Genomic DNA, 17339 nt, shown 5'->3' with positions numbered 1-17339 from the left:
GGGGGGGGGGGGGGGGGCGGAGGAGGGTTAATATGTAAATTAGATTATAATAACATTAATTTATAATTTTTTCAATTTATAAATTGTATTAATTTGTGATTTATAATGCATTCAATAGACTATTAACAATTTAATTTATTTTAATTTAATTTAGTTTATTGTAAAGCTATATGAAAAAGACTACATGTTAACAAAGTAATATACATAAAGTATGATAATAAACTATAGTTAACATAAATACAATAGACAATAGTAGCTTGCAAATGGCAAGTAGCGCGCGCGCGTGTTCCGAGAGTTTAGGCGTAACACTATAGTAGTTTGATTGCGTTTATAAGTTCGAAAAATTTCGGCACGCAGTTCAAATAACTACACATTTAGTACATAAATTCAAATAAAAATTATTTAAAAGCATCTAAGATCTAGCTTCGACTGTAATAGGCATTAAACTTTTACTTGTTGTGTATTAACCCTCGATGATCACACTTCGTGAAAATTACGCAATGATCACACAGGGTCAATAAAATGTCATGATCCCAGTACGTTTAAATAACTGTCAGCTTTATTTTCATAGGTATAGAATAAAAAAAATGAGGAACATTCTTTGAACTTTAAAATATGTATTCGCATTGGTTTTTTGCTGAATTAATAATTTTAAAATAGTCAAAAAAATTTATGAATGGAAGTCTATGTGAAAAGTGATTTTTTTCATTAGAAAAATGAACTTTTTTATTTTTTTGCATAAAATTTTAGGTATAAAGTCTTTAGATGCTGCACTTCGATAAAAAAATTATTGCAGTAGTGGGCATTTCAAAAAAAAGTATTTTGAAGATTGATTATTGTGACTCCAACAATGTGATATGTCCATTTCGCTCGATTGTTGAAAACGTACTAATGCATTTTACGCCATGCCAACTGCATGATAATGTAATTAGAGACTCAACCTACTGGTAGATGGAGTGTCAGGCGTTATTTCGAAATTTAAGAGGATCCTAAAGCAAAGCTCGAACTCCGACGAAATTACCACAGGTCGCGCCACGCACCGCACATCGATATGTCTTTCTATACTACCACAGCAATATCCCACACAACTTATGATATACGCAGTCACACTTACGTGTCAATTTTCGTATAACAAATATAACAAATTCTCGATAAAGCGTCTAAGTCTAATTCTAAAGTTTGTTCGTAAACTGCGTGTTTGGGAACTATTATTTCGTACGTTGTAAAGCTTTCGTATCAAGCAAACGTTGCCATAACTTGAGATGCCATATTATACTAAGCAATGATAAAAAATATTTAACAGTTTTGAAATTTTCGATCGATCTCGGCATAAATTCCACTTTCCAGATACATATTAATGCGTATACCTAAAAAGGATTTTCGAATCAGTGAAAGAAGAAAAAAAGTATTTCTTATATAAAAATTATATATGCTTACATAGTAAAACAGGAGGCTTTAGGAGTAGTAATGCTGGTATTTAAAATCAATTGGTTTAGACTATATTATTGTTTATATTTTATTTGTGGAAAAGGGTTTTTAAATCTGAGTTAGAAAAAGACTTATTAAAAAATAATCAGTAAAACACAGATAATGTTAGGAGATTCCCTTTAAACATTTAATTCTTTAAAATATTTACATACTTTTGCATTTAATTTTATTAATTGAAGCAGCAGTTTTTGTAAATATGTAATTGAAAAAATGCTGGAAGTTCTAATTCGGGAAATGCGGGGCGTGGGGGATTCTTCGGAGATATAACGTCATGCGGAGTGGCAATAAGACATCACAGATTTTGAAGATTGCAATCATACAAGGCAACAAAAAACATCATAAAAAAGAGAATATTACCATGAACAAAAAAACAATACAAAAAACAAATGATTGTAAAATGAAAAGTGTTACAAAGGCTATTTATCAATATATGCTCCAACCAAGATATGGCGTAAGTTTTCTAGAAACAACATTTATTAATTATTTTAAATAAACACAAGTTTCATAATTAATCGATTGAGTGCCAACATCTGGCTGCTATCGAAATCGATATTGAAACTTAATGCCTCCCTCCCTTGATAAAAAAGCCTCGATCGTTTATCTTTTTTGGGAGGGGACATGACAATCGAACATGTTTTTACAATATGTTTCAAGGTTAGTGGAAATAAATGTAAGTGAAACTCGATTTTGTATTTTCATAAATTTTGAGGATGGAAGCATGTCTAAGATAAGTACATAAAGATTGGTCGCGCAATGATTGATATTTCGAACACCGACGTCTGACTGTTATGAAAAATGCAGTAATTGTGTCTTTGTATGTATATGAAATAAAAGGAACTGAAACACTTTAAGTGAAAAATTTTAAATGAAACTCTAGAATTTTAAAATTTCTTAAATTTATAAGGATATAATTTTGAAGCAGCATTCCTAAAAAAAAAATTAGAAAAAATTACTCCAGCTGAAGAGAAGAGTACAGTATGAATTTAGGTCTCGAAGTGTATAATCTAGAAGTAAGCTTTCTTAAAATCATATAATATACTGATGAAAAATATAGTGTATATTGTTTGTAATATACTAGAAGAAGGTCTAATGGATATCATCGATGAAGTATTCGAAGATGAATTTTGAGGCAATAATGGACAATGATGAGGACGCATTATCGGAGAATGGTGGCTATAATAGTGATCAGAATGAGGAGTGATCAGAGTGAAGATAATAAGAATAAAATAGTGCATCCCGAGGAAGTAATGGCAATGAACATGCTGACGAAATAGTGATATATTTTTGTTATACCATATAATAGGTAGTTCGATTCAATTTTGTGCACATCGTGTATGACGAGATTAACGGACACATGTACATCATTCGTAAGCATGTTATTAGATCGTATGCGGCCATAGATGGCAAACACTGTTCGGAGTGCAGAAGTTCGTGATATATATTTCCATGTAATATGTGCTTTATTTGTACAAATTAAAAAAGACTAGAACTGGACAAGTATTGTATATAAGCAGTGTATATATACTATATATATATATATATAGTATATGAAGCTTTTTTAATCGTAAGCTTCAGTTACGAACGTTAAACAAAATAAAAGTGGACAAAATAAAAGACTATATACGTCAAAAAGCGATCGAGTAAAATGTACCGTCCCTTGTCACCATGTCCACTAAGTCTATCACTGTCGAGAGAGAAAGCGAGATATTAGGAATGTCCTAGAAAAAAAGCATTAAAATCGTCAATTATTAACACCGGCAAAATATAAATTAAACGGTATCTTTTTTGTTTACAAATGCGTTTATGGCTAGTGATTAGTGTTAATGCATTTTATCTGCTAAAAGCGAACAATAATTAACAAGTTTGTTTTCTTTTTCCAGAAAGCGCTTGATGCTCAAGCCATCAAACGCTGATGTCCTGAACAATAAAACACCACTGATGTTCGAGCCATCGATACTTGCTCGATGCCTAATTGCATTTTTAAAAATATTTTTTTAATACTACATATAAATCAATGTAATAATAAATAATAATAATAATAAATTTTGTATTTTTTAATCCCTGCTTATTTCTTTCATCCTTCCATGTACCTAATTCATTAGAGCGATTCTATATTGTTCTTGATATTATAGCTATTTTCTATTCAATAATTTTTTTATACACATGTACAGTCATAAAAGATATCTTCTATACAAAAAAATAGAAGAGACACGAGCTGCATATTCCAGCCTCCTGTTTTATATATGGATGAAGACATTACAAATTATATCATAATTTTAGATTAAAAATTTTATTTATATTTCTTTTACATAAGTTTTTCTTACGCACAAAAAATTATAGCTAACAGTTCGCAGTCAAGGAGTTGATTTTTATCAAAGTAATCACTAGCGCATATTACGTTTGGTACATCTTTAGCATCTGTTACAATGGATACACGTGATATTCAAGAATCGTGTAAACTTTGTATCGACTTTTTCGACGATACCAATCAATTAATCGAATGCTAATTCAATGCATTGATTTAAGTTAAACATAAACAATAACATAAACAAATGTTAATAATTCAGTCATCATTAAACGTACATCGGATGATTCCAAGCATACAATTTTAAATCGTATTGAATCGAACAATCAGCGTTCCAACGCTAATAGAATTACTCTTGTGATGATTCCGAAGACATTTTGAATGTTCCAATATTGTTCATAGAGTCCTTTCCATGTTTCGATAGATAATATTAATTCGTTTCACAATGATTTCCTATCGCAATCTTCACGTAGCTCGATCAACTAATGTTGATACCAATTTCTAGAAATTTGTATCCCGTACGTGTCAATGCGTATTTCCTGCCTAGTATACGAACCCCACGATGCATGGGCGCGCTATAAAAGATATAAAAGAAATATTAAATAAAAGAAACATTAATTAAATACTTAATTTGAAAAAGTATAAAATGGGGAATTCTTAAACTTACTTGACACATCTTTTCGTAAATGATGGAATTTCATTATTTTGAAGTGGAATAATTTTTTGTAATAATTCTTTTTCGTATGCTTCCTACAGCGGAGTACATTACTGCTGCTGTTGTTGGATTTTTCATACAAGCGACTAAAGCAATACTGAATGTGTAATGATTGTATATAGCTGTAACTGCAAACAAATTGCGAGAGAGGATAATTTTTGCAGGAAAGTAGAATAGATATTCCTGCGAAGCGAAATATTAATCTTAAGTTGAAGACTATTCAGATTAGAATTCAGTGTATTCAGTCTCTACAAAATTCAATACCTTTTTCGCGAATAACGCAGATTCGAAAACCTGATTTAGATGGATTTATCCAATCCGTTCTCGTTTGCTGGGAATAATTGAAAATCGCGTTAATTCCTTGCCAACGAATTAACAAATTCAATACGCAGGCATACCGCATTTCTGAAGCAACAAAATTAAAAAATGAAGTTTATCTTCTAGATAGCCCTCGTAATTTTAATCTCGATTCTAACTCTTTAACCAACTCTTCATCTTTTTTTAGATAGAAAATAATATTAATAAAATAATATTAGTTAGAAAATAATTTTAATTAGAAAAGAATGAAAAGTAAATTGCGTGCGTGCGTGCGTGTGCGTGCGTGTGCGTGCGTGTATGTGTGTGTGTGTGTGTGTGTGTGTGTGTGTGTGTGTGTGTGTGTGTGTATGTGCGCGCGCGCACGCAGGGGGGCTGTCACAGGATCCGAGGAAGGGGAGTGCGTCACCGGGATCTGAGGTAGAGAGATTTTGTTTTTTCTCTCCCATCCATTGCAATTCTACACTTATACTATTCTCGCTCTCTTCTTCACTTTTTTCCAAGTTTTCTTCTCACACGCGATTTAAGTAAATTGATAATATTTAATGATATGATTTAGTTAATTATTGGATGTGGGAAAAAGTTCGTGGCGTTTTTTCCGCTAGATGGCATTAAATGCTCAGCAGTCAGCAACTACTAATCACATCGGCAACACTAGAAGTGCGTTTAAAAAGTGACATTTTAACCTTTGTTTTGAGCCGAAAAAGATTGAAATCGATGAAATGGATCAAAAATTATTTTATTTTGAAAATGGAAATAAATAAGAAAAAAATTCGCTACATTTTGCAGTATCACTACGATAAAGGCAAGAACTGCATAGGCTTATGAAAAAATTTGCGCTATTTACGGTGAAGATATTCTATCAAAATCAGCAGCACGGAAATGGTTCGTTCGCTTTCGTGCTGGAAATTTCGATGTGAAAGATGAATCTCGCTTCGGTCGACCAATCACTGAAAAGTCCAATGAAATCATGGTAAAAGTCGAGCGTGATAAGCATGAGCGTGAGCTCTGTGAGCACTGTGGAGATTGCTAGAGAATTAGGCATCGACCACAAAACAGTTTTTTATCATTTACACAAAGCTGGATACAAAAAGAAACTTGATGTTTGGATTCTTCTCAAGTTGAATGTTAGGAACATGATGGACCGAATTAACATTACGCTACTGAAATGGAATGAAATTGAGCCATTTCTGAAGAGAATGATAATTGGTGATGAAAAATGGATCACCTACGACAATCCAACTAGAAAAAGATCGTGGATAAAGAAAGGAGAGAAGGCGCAAGCAATCGCAAAACCTGGATTGACGAGGAAGAAGGTGATGTTGTGTGGTGGGACTGGAAGGGAATCATTCACTATGAGCTGTTATCGTCCAATCAAACAATTAATTCCGAACTCTGTGAACAACTGTAGAGATTACAACAAGCAATTGAGAGAAAGCGGCCAGAATTAATCAATAGGAAAGGTCGTCTTCCATCACGACAACGGTCGATCATACACATCTTTGATGATTCGACAAAAATTGCGAGAGCTTGGCTGGAAAGTTTTAATGCATCCATCGTATAGTCCTGACATAGCACCCTCAGACTATCATTTGTTTAGGTCTCTGCAGAACTCTCTTAATGGTGTAAAACTAGCTTCAAAAGAGGCCTGTGAAAATCACTTGAAGCAGTTTTCGATCAGAAACCACAGAAGTTCTATCGCGATGGAATTATTGGGGCTCTGTCCCAAAAATGGCAAAATATTATAGAAAATAATGGAGCATATTTAGTTTAATAAATTGATTTCAATACTCTAAGAAAAACACTTTAATTTTACTAAAAAATCGCCACGAACTTTTTGCCATACTCAATATGATAATATTTTTTATGAATATAATACAATATAATAGTTAATTATGATAATATTTTTATTAATATAATAGTATAAATTGCCAAGCGCATTTTCTTATCGACTAATTCAATATTTATTAAATCGTATTACTACTACTGCTACTACTATTACTCAACAGCTATTATTAATTAATTCTTAACTATACAAGGAAAGGAAAGAGGAAATTTAAAATGTATTTTTAAAAATTCTCAAATTTTAAACTTGATATATTCCTTTTTGGCGTTGGGACCATCAACTATATATCTTAAATATTCTGTAACGCACAATTTTTAACATGTTTTACACATCGCATAGTATTAGTAACATCTAAATTATTAAAAGAATCTATATCTTTATAATCAGCATCCAGGATCTCAATAATCAAATCGTCGCTATCGAATATATCCAATCATTCGCGTTTTTCACATCCTTTAACGTATACGAGAGTACATATACTTATTGTCGTCATCTTCTTCCCCACCAATTACAGCCATTGTAATTGATGCTAATCAGGAGTTTCATCATGCTGTGCGGAATCATCCCGTTTTCCCATCGCAATCCATGGTGATAAGCATTCAGCCAAGAAGCATAATACTTTTATCAAGAAAATCCATGGCATGTAAAAATATAGTGAGAGAGAATGGCTCCTTTTCTCAACACCGCCACTTCCTTCACGATAAATTTCTTTCCAATAAATCCTTGCAGATCCATAAACGTTGGTACAGTCATAGCGAACGATTTTTCGAACCTGCGATCGATTTCGATGAATCGTATATTTTATAGCGTGTCGGAGAATGCATTTAGGTGATTTTGCGCACAACGTTGGTTAACGGATTATATTGAATCATGCGATCGTATATGATGAGACTATATACTATATAGTATTTGCAGGTACATTCTCCTTGCAGTCAAATTCTATGCGTACATCCACGGTGGCACTCTTGATGGATTCATTTTGTCGCGAGCAGTCAATGATTGCAAAAGGTCCTTTCTCGACAAACGAGAGCACGTTGAGTAGTGTTTCGAAGCATTTCTCAGCTGATTACTGTCAAATTTTGAATGGAATTCATCGCGTAGTTTCATTTCTGTAGATGATTAAAGCGAACAATCTTTGTATTTTTTGCAAAATAGAAAAAAACGAGTTTCATGCAGTGATTCAACATATACATATGAAAAGTTTAATGCCGAAAGAAATCAAAACCGAATTGGATAATGTTCATAGCATCTGCACCAGCATTTGCTGGTACTGTATACAATTGGGTGAATGAATTTAAACGTAGTCGTATATCCATATGTAATGCACCTCGTTCGGGACATCCAATTGAGGTTACTACGCCAGAAATCATCGATAAAATTCACGATATTGATTTGAATGATCAACGATATTGGTTTGATGATGAAGTGAAAGTGCGCGAGCTTGTTGAGATCATAGGCATATCACAGTGATTTTAATTTTGCATGAACAATTGAGTATAAAAAAGTTATCGGCAAGATGAGTGCCGTTTGTGGAGCGTGACCGTGTGACGATTTCAAAACAAGTTTGGAGATATTTCAACGTAATCCAGATGAATTTCTGCGTCAATTCATTACTGTGAACGAAACATGGCTCCATTACTTCACACCCGAGACGAAGGAGGTCAAAACAATGGATTTCACTGGGTGAATCAGCTCCGAAGAAGGCGAAGACTGTAAAGTCAACCGGAAAGGTGATGGCCACAATTTTTTTGGATAGATACACGCGGTATAATTCATATCGATTACTTTCCGTCGAAGCAAATGATCAATGGCGATTATAAGTAGCCTTGCTCCATTTCAACAACATTTTAAAGAAAAAAATATCCCTATTTCGAAGAAGAAAGTGCACTTCCATCAAGATGCATGGGTTCACACCGGCACTGATGGCCAAATTCGAAACTAATTCCGCTACGAATTGCTTCCCCATCCAGCATATTCAGATTTAGCCCCCTGCGACTATTTCTTGTTTCCAAATCTGAAGAAATGGTTCGGAGAAAAAGAGATTCACCACCAGAGAACAATTCATCCGAAACAGAGATTTATTTTGAAGGATTGGATAAATCATATTATTCGGACGGCTTGAAAAAATTGGAGAATCGTTGGATCAAGTGTATCGAGCTGAAAAGAGACTATGTTGAGAAGTAAAAATGAATCGATCAAAAAAATGTGTTTTACTATGTTTTTCTAAAAACTTATTGATTTGCTCTCATAAAGAATGCGTTATCTTTCTGCGTGTGCTCCGCTCTGTTTAACACGAGCATTTCATGCTCTCGCTATCGCTGTCGACGTCGCATGTGTAATCTGATGATAATCTCTTCTCCTCGAGCAAACGTCCGTTTCGACAACGCGTATCGTAAGATCCGTAATGCTCCGTGCGGTGATCGGCAAGTAAATGATTTGCGCGGGCCTTTCGATATCTTATATCTCGGCGGCACACTCGGCTTCGTGTATTGTGTGTATACCTTTGCTGTTGCTACGCGACCGCAGTCACGTTACACTCTATGCGGATAACGTTTACGTTCATTATGATCGACATGTCCGATTCGTGCCATCTTCGCGGTCGCAATATACACTTTGATGAGAATCCCAGCAGCGATCCGACGCTATTGGGCTTGTCAAAGTTAATTCTGTATCTAATCTCGCATTTCATCTCGTTTTATAGTTTGCGCGGAGTGTTGTCGATTTTTCATCCTTGCTATCGTCGTCATCGGTGTCATTGTTACCACGTACTATGTCACGGTTTCAAGTGCATCGCGGACGTTTCCATAAAATCGCACGTTTCAAAAATTCATTTATGTCTCGCACTTTGTACGAACCCTTGGGAATTGTAATTTCTGCATAGTATTTGCCGAAATAGAATTTATTGTTCGATTTGTTTACGTTCGATATCGTGATAAATTTCAAAGATTATCAGACCAAACTTGTAGTCGTCGTTACACAACTCTATGGCAGAAAAGTAGTTTGCTGTGAGGACATTGCTCTTCCCGCAGCGTAAGTGTCAATGATATTACGGAAAAAGCGTTCGAAGAATACTGAAAACCTCGTCAAGTTTTATAAATTCGCGCGCATCGACTGTTCGTAGAATCGCAAGCACATTTGTCCAGAAGTTCTGATTGTACGTCTGATAAGTACGTGCGATTGTATTCTATCGTGGTAACACCGTTCCCGAAATATCGCATCAGTTTCTTAGACGGTCGAAGATTAAAGAAACTGTACACTACGCGGTTGTTCCTCTTCACAGACTACCCAATAAATACTTGGCTCTGTTGCATCGTCATATTCACGATACTGCTTTCGTTTCGACATGCACCGCTCGTCGGTAAAGCAAAGGTAAAATGAAAACACCTCTAAAATACGATATTCGCATACGTCTCGCGAGCACGTCCAATTGCACGTTGGTAGTTGCACCCGAGAGCATTTTTATTGTTTCTTTGGCGTTTTTTTTTTCTTCGCTGCTCCATGTGTGCCTCATCCATTTATAGGGGCTGAAATACAGTTCGCATCTGTATTTGTGTGGAGCGAGATACAGTCTGCGACGCTGTTCCATCGCGCGATCGTGATGTTGCAGTTCCTCGAGCTGACATCGCGCGGTTTTACTATCATTTATCGTTTTCGCCACGCTGGCCGCTCCGCCAATCAAAGACCCAACATTGGCAGAAACGGTTACGCACCGCCTCATTTCGCCATCGATAGTGTCCGCTTTTTCGTTGTCTTTTTCCTCGTCTTCTTCTTTGATTTCATGTTCATGTCGATCTTGGTCTTGACTTTCTCATCGCTGCCCAGACGATAGCAGCGGCGGCTCTCTCACTCAAAATCGAAGCTTTCACGTGACGCGACCTAGCGCTTTATCGGCGAGTATCGTGTCCGCCGCGTGTCTATCGGTGAAATCGTTACTCCGAGAATACACAATATCGTGTTCTCGGCACGCCATCTAGTGGATTTATGTCACCTCTTGCTAATCGTTTCGTAAGCGAGCCTGGACCATAAAACTAGCTTGGGACATGTAACTCAAAAGAAAGCACGATTAGCGCTCAATTCATCAGATCGCCGCGCGACATTCATTGCAGTCTTTTATCTTCGGTACCGAACCATCCGCTGCCACGACTGATAGTAGTTCTCATAGCAGCGACAATAGGTTCGAATCTCCGTATCTACTTTCACATGTTTGTGAAGCTTGTCCCACACATGGTCGAAATAGTCACCGTACACGCATAAGAGTACCTTCAGTATATACTGTAACTGCTCGGCGGTCAAGTCCTGAATGTCGAAAGGATGATACAATGCGAGATACATTTTGTTACTATGCGATTCGCATGCCTTTAATTATAGGCGGTCGAGAGCGCACAATCCGTAGGGAGAGCATGAAATTCGTATCACTGTATTCGGCAATCACTGATGATATGCGTCATGAACTGCGATGCAAAATCGCGAATGATGGGAGACGGCGTGGAGAAATGCAAGTATGACGAAATGCTGCCGAGTACTGTAGGTGTGATTATTTGCGGCCCGTCGAATTGTGGTCAAACCACCATTCTCATAAGCTTGCTCGAGAGTTTGAACGGCACATGTTTCGAGAATGTGTACGTCTATTCGAAATTGCTGCAACAGCCAAAGTATTTATATTTCGAAAATTTATTTACGTCTATCGAAATCGGCTAGTTCCTTAACAACAGCGACGTCGTTACACTGAGCGAGGCGCGCCCAAATTCTATTTTTATCTTTGAAGATGTGGCATGTGACAAGCAGGATACGGTGAGAGAATACTTCTTGATGGGTCGCCATGTAAACGTCGACTACGTTTATCTGTGTCAGATGTATACGAAAATACCTAAACATCTGATACGCGACAATGCGCACCTGCTAATCCTATTCAGGATGATAACAACTTGAAATACATTTATAATGATCACATGGATATCGATATGTCTTATTGGGAGTACAAATATGTTTCCGTCGTTTGCAAAAGACGGCGCCACTAATAAATTATAATTAAAATCGTTTGATGTAAAACGACATATCGTAAAATTGGACATCCGGTAACACCATAATCTTGAAATATTAGTGATTCTTGAAATATTAGCATCATATTTTTTTTTAACGAAAATGTCGAGTTTTGAGCCGAATAAGCGTTATTTGCAACTTTTGATTTACTTCTGTAATTTGAAGAAATCTGTAGCTGAAGTTCATAGAAGCATACTGATAGAAGCATATGGTGATACTGCTTTAAGTGAGAGAAGTTATCGTGAGTGGTTTCAAAAGTTTAAGAACGGTGAATTTGACGTCGAAGACAAAGAATGTAGCGGAAGGCCGAAAGTATACGAAGACGCGGAATTGGAAGTATTATTGGATGAAGATTCGTGCCAAACGCAAAAAGAACTTGCACTTACATTAGGAGTGACTCAACAAACAATTTCATATCGTTTGAAATCATTGGGAATGATTCAAAAGAGGGAATTGGGTTCCATATGAACTGAAGCCGAGAAACGTTGAACGCCGATTTTTCACATATGAAATGCTGTTTGCCAGGCATAAACGAAAGAGTTTTTTGCATCGCATAGTTACTGGTGATGAAAAATGGATCCACTACGATAACTCAAAGAAGAGGAAATCATGGGGACCACCTGGCCATGCTTCAACATCGACAGCCAACCCAAATATTTATGGAAAAAAACTCATGTTGTGTATTTGATGGGATCAGCTTGATGTCGTGTATTATGAGTTGCTCAAACCGAACGAGACCATTACTGGGGCTCTCTACCGAACACAATTGATGAGATTAAGCCGAGCACTCAAGGAAAAACGCGCCCATTACTACTCCAGGCATGACAAAATTATTTTCCTGCATGATAATGCTCGATCACATGTTGCGGCGCCAGTCAAAACCTACTTAGAAACAGTCAAATGGGAAGATCTACCCGACTTGTCGTATTCTCCAGACATTGCTTCTTCCGATTACTACTTGTTCCGAACGATGACGCATGGCCTGTTTGAGCAGCATTTCACATCATATGAAGGTACCAAAAATTGTATCGATGATTGGATAGTTTCAAAAGATGAAGAGACGCGGTATCCACATGCTCCCAGAAAAATGAGAAAAAGTAGTGGCTAGCGATGGCCATTACTTTGAATAAAACATTATGTACTGTTCTTTCACAATAAATGCTTAATTTTTGATAAAAAACGGCAGAAACTTATTTGTACTCCCAATAATATCATGGTTCATTTGTTCATAAAAGTCATCGATGCGATATATATGGGTATCAGTGTCTATGTACATAAGTTTACATTTTATAGCGGTAACATATAGTCGTGATGAAATTCATATAAACAGACTTTCGATATATTGAGTATACACATTCCTACGTAAACCGGTTTGTTGAACTTCAATTCAAGTTTAGGAATTTCAATTGCTATCAGAAAATACACTTCTGCTGTGAAAATTCGGCTTCGCATTCATCGTCCCATTGTGTTAATAATTTTACATCGATGTGATTGCGCACGTTCTTCATGGTTTTGCCGGAATTGGATTACATTATTTATTAACTTAAATAAATTTTTCTCAGTCATTCTTCGCAAGCGTTCTAAATTTTGTATTAAGTTCTATGTAATCGCCATGGTGATTGTGCGAATTGCAACACGCGATAAATCTTTGTTACATGAAGATGACGTGACGCATACACTGCTGCAAGTTGCGATAATGTATAACATAACATTTTGTCAATACATTTATCGCGAAAATTTTCAAATATATCGACTAACAACAACATATCTGTTTTTAATATAGATCGCTGTATCCTTCCAAAGTTTGAACAGAGAATTGTTGTGATACGTTCACAGCGTGCGCGTAATCGCTTTCGGATACAGGGTCAAGGAACTGTAGAATGATGATTCGCGCGATGGTATCCTGTAGCTTGTCAGCGCAATGTATTCGTATGGAAAAATCCCTTTTCGTATCAGTAACTCGAAGTCTTCTTCGGGACAAATTTTGAAATTCGCATTGTAAAATTCGAAGTTCATTTTTATTATCAAAGTTTATTTTATTGAGAAAAGATGCTAATTTGTCTGATCAAGACTGGTACTTAAAAATTTATAAAAATCGATGAGTCGTAATTTTATGTTATTTCGCGAATTTGATCTTTTATCTTTAACATTGTTTGTAAATGATATATATTTTTTTCTTTGTTATTGGTAATAATATACTATACTGCCTTCATATGCTGCAGCTATTTATTTGATAATAAAATGTGAATCATAGCTTAATAAATTGTAGAAAACTATGGAAATAAAATATGAGTTTTTATAATTTAAATTGCAATATGAATGCGCAGGCCGCTGTAACGATCGGTTAAATGGCAATGATCGCTTATTCGTCTAGCGCAAAAGACTTTTCGCACGTAACATGCGTCGCTTTGCGCAATATCTCCCACTGTTCGCTCGGCAAAGTTTCCAGTTGAGACCATTAGCTGCTAAAATTTTTTTTATGCGATGCGCTAAACTTTTCAATTTTTCAACGAACCATGAAACGCAATCCGGACCGTGACGAAATCGATATTTTGATAGCGAATCATCATACGAACAACGCACGTAGTATCCTATGCTTGATGATGATAATGATAGATGCTTCCTGATCACTATCAGTTTTCTCGAGAATGCATTCTAGATCAGCGTAAACGACAAATGGAACTTGTTTCTTCCTATTGTAGTTGTTAAAACTCAACCACTTGTCGTCGCTCGGTAATTGGATAGCGCGTTTATCCATCGCAACCTATCCATGTATGACTGTAATTTCTCGTTGGAATGAAAATAATGTAAACAGTTGCAAATAAAAATAAATAATGTTAATTTTTTAAAGAAGAATTCGCTTTTATTAATCATATACTTACCGATCGCAAATGTACTTTTGACCGTGATGTTTACTCAATTGCAAGCTCATGAGCTGAGACAGATTCTTGATCTATACGAAATGGCTCACGTTGTCGTCTCGCAAATCTTGCAAATATAAAATCAATTGATATGTTTCTCCTTTGTTAGCGAATTGTATCGGGAGAACGTTTAGCGTTTTCTGTCCCTCGATACATTAATAAACACATCATTGAGACGTTCGAATTTCGTTACGTTTTTCAAAGTTATAGGAAATTCTATATTTTGAAAATTCAGCATCATCGTATAGTGTGAGTAGGAAGATTCACGTTAAATATTGTATTCATTTTTATACAGTTATGTCTTTCTAGTGTGTCTTGCACTCGCTCGGGCACTACACTGCTGATGTCTTTTAAAAATCGTCGCGGTTCGATATAGTCCACGTTAATTACCACTCCGGTTAAACTTCGATTTTCAAACGTTACATCGATCTCTCGCCAAAAGATCTTTTCACGTTATTGTCATTGTTAGTGCTCGTGTAATCATCACTAAAATGCAGAAATCGTCTTTCTAATTGATCTCTCTAATTGATCTATCCTCGAGTCGTGCAATTAGAAATTGTCTGTATCCAGTAGAGAGCCGAGAGGACGCTTGACATGATTGCATTCTTCAAGCTGTTTAATAAATTCATTGCACTCTTTTATCCACGCGAAACACTCCTTCAAAGTATAATAACAATTTGGTGGGATCACTTCAACAGATCGCGCTCTCTTGACTGAAATCTCGATCCACGTTTACAATGATTTATTAACAGTAAGACGAGTTCGCTCTTATAAATTTCAACGTACTATAATCTGGCACATTTCTAGATTGAATTTTCATCTGTAACTCCCTCCTTTCAGAGTAGAGTATGGGTTCATTTTCAAAGGATGCTTCAAAAAAACGTTCCACCTTCATAAAAAATGAAAATACAATTCTATCGAGTTTCATTTACATTTACACTTCTACTAACCTTGAAACATATTGCAAAATTATGTTCGATTGTCATGTCCCCTCCAAAAAAAAGGATAAACGATCGGCTCTTTTCAAGAGAAGGAGACATTGCGTTTTCAATATCATCAAATTCGATAGCAGTCAGATGTTGGCACTCAATCGATTAATTATGAAACTTGGTATTTATTTAAAATAATTAATAAATGTTGTTTCTAGAAAAATTATATTATGCCACATCCTGGCTGAAAAACGGTTGGAGCATATACCGGCGAATAGCCTTTGTAACACTTTTCGTTTTACAACTATTTATTTTTTGTATTATTTTTTGTTCATGGCAATATTCTCTTTTTTGTTGTTTTTTGTTGTTTTGTACATGACTGCAGTTCTCAAAATCTATGATGTCTTATTGCCACTCCGCATTACGTCCTCCGAAGAATCCCCCGCGCCCCGCATTCCTCTTTGAGTTAGAACTCCCATAGCATTACTACTTTTAGGATCTCCTTAAATTGATGAAAATTTAAATGGGGTCACAGTGACCAATTAGGTCCCCCCTCCCCTCCCCAGTGATCAATTAGGGTTAATCCTGAAATTCCACACCGAATTCACATCAGTAAAAATTTCAAACTGCTATCATCTCTCGGAGTAAATGTGTCATTTTTTCTCCATTACGACAATCTTGTTCAAGTACTATGTACGACGTAAGCGTTCCCATGATCACTCTTGTCGTGATCTGTTAAGGAGCGATTATGAAACTTAGAATTGGTGTGAATTCGCACTTATGTGGCATTAGTGAATGAATTGGTGCTTATAACATTTTAAAAGACTATAATTTCTCGAAAAAATTTTTATTGAATCCTAATCAAAAATAAGTATTTTTATGTATGTACTCGTTTTTTTTATTTCTGAAAAAAAACATGTAAATTGTTCAATTTTTCATTCTATCGAAATTTATTGTTATCGCTTATTGTCTTGCTGCGCTTACTTCGTGAGCAGCTATCATCATTGCAAAAATCGTAAGATGTATGTGGTTAATGATGATATAATATAATTATTGATCATAATAAATTCAATCATCAAAAAAATCATAATGATATGAATTTGTGATATTTAAAAAATCTATGTCCAGACCACAAACCTATGTCATTACGATTTAATACTATTTTGTGTTTATTTTTTTAGCATATTATTTTGTGTTTTTTTTTCTATATATCGTTATAATTAAATTTTGCAACTTTATCTTATGATGATGATTTATATTTGTCAGAAAATATTGTTCAAGTTTCACGATGTTTAAGAAACAGATGAAACTTTAAAACAAGGCCATTATTCCGTGATACAACCATGTTCTTTCATAGATACGTTGTGTCGAACAACGAAAGCTCCGCTTTGTTTCGTCTTACCAGTAGAAGAGATGAGAATCAAGAATGGATATCTTGCCTCGAATATATTACCTGAAAATATATGACAATATCGTTGTTACAATCGAATGTATTTTAAAGAAACCGTAGGACATATTTTCCGATTAGAAGAAATTATAGAATGTTACTGCAAATTATATTTGTCTTGAATTGTATCTGTCTTCGTTGTAATTCGCGCAGTAGCTTTAATCCGCGAGTTAACTTAATCTTCGCTAAAGAAGAATGGTCCAAATTAAACTCGTCCATGTGGAGAAAACCGCGTTTGAAACCGATCTCTATAGCGATAAAGAATCTTTATTTAAAAAAATTATATTTATATTAATAATTTCTATTAAGTTAATACTAATAATTTATATTGTG

General features: G+C 35.4%; 1 protein-coding gene across 5 annotated transcripts in view; it reads right to left on the bottom strand.

The window, feature by feature from the left end:
• The window catches only part of LOC108687079 (dual 3',5'-cyclic-AMP and -GMP phosphodiesterase 11), a 332230-nt gene that overhangs the window by 26235 nt on the left and 288656 nt on the right, over window positions 1–17339 (bottom strand). The gene's annotated exons all lie outside the window — the stretch shown is intronic.

The sequence above is a fragment of the Atta colombica genome, unplaced genomic scaffold (genome assembly GCF_001594045.1).
Source record: "Atta colombica isolate Treedump-2 unplaced genomic scaffold, Acol1.0 scaffold2, whole genome shotgun sequence".
NCBI lineage: Eukaryota > Metazoa > Arthropoda > Insecta > Hymenoptera > Formicidae > Atta > Atta colombica.
The sequence above is the reverse complement of the archived record's forward strand: the minus strand, read 5'-3'. Positions and strand labels throughout refer to the sequence as shown.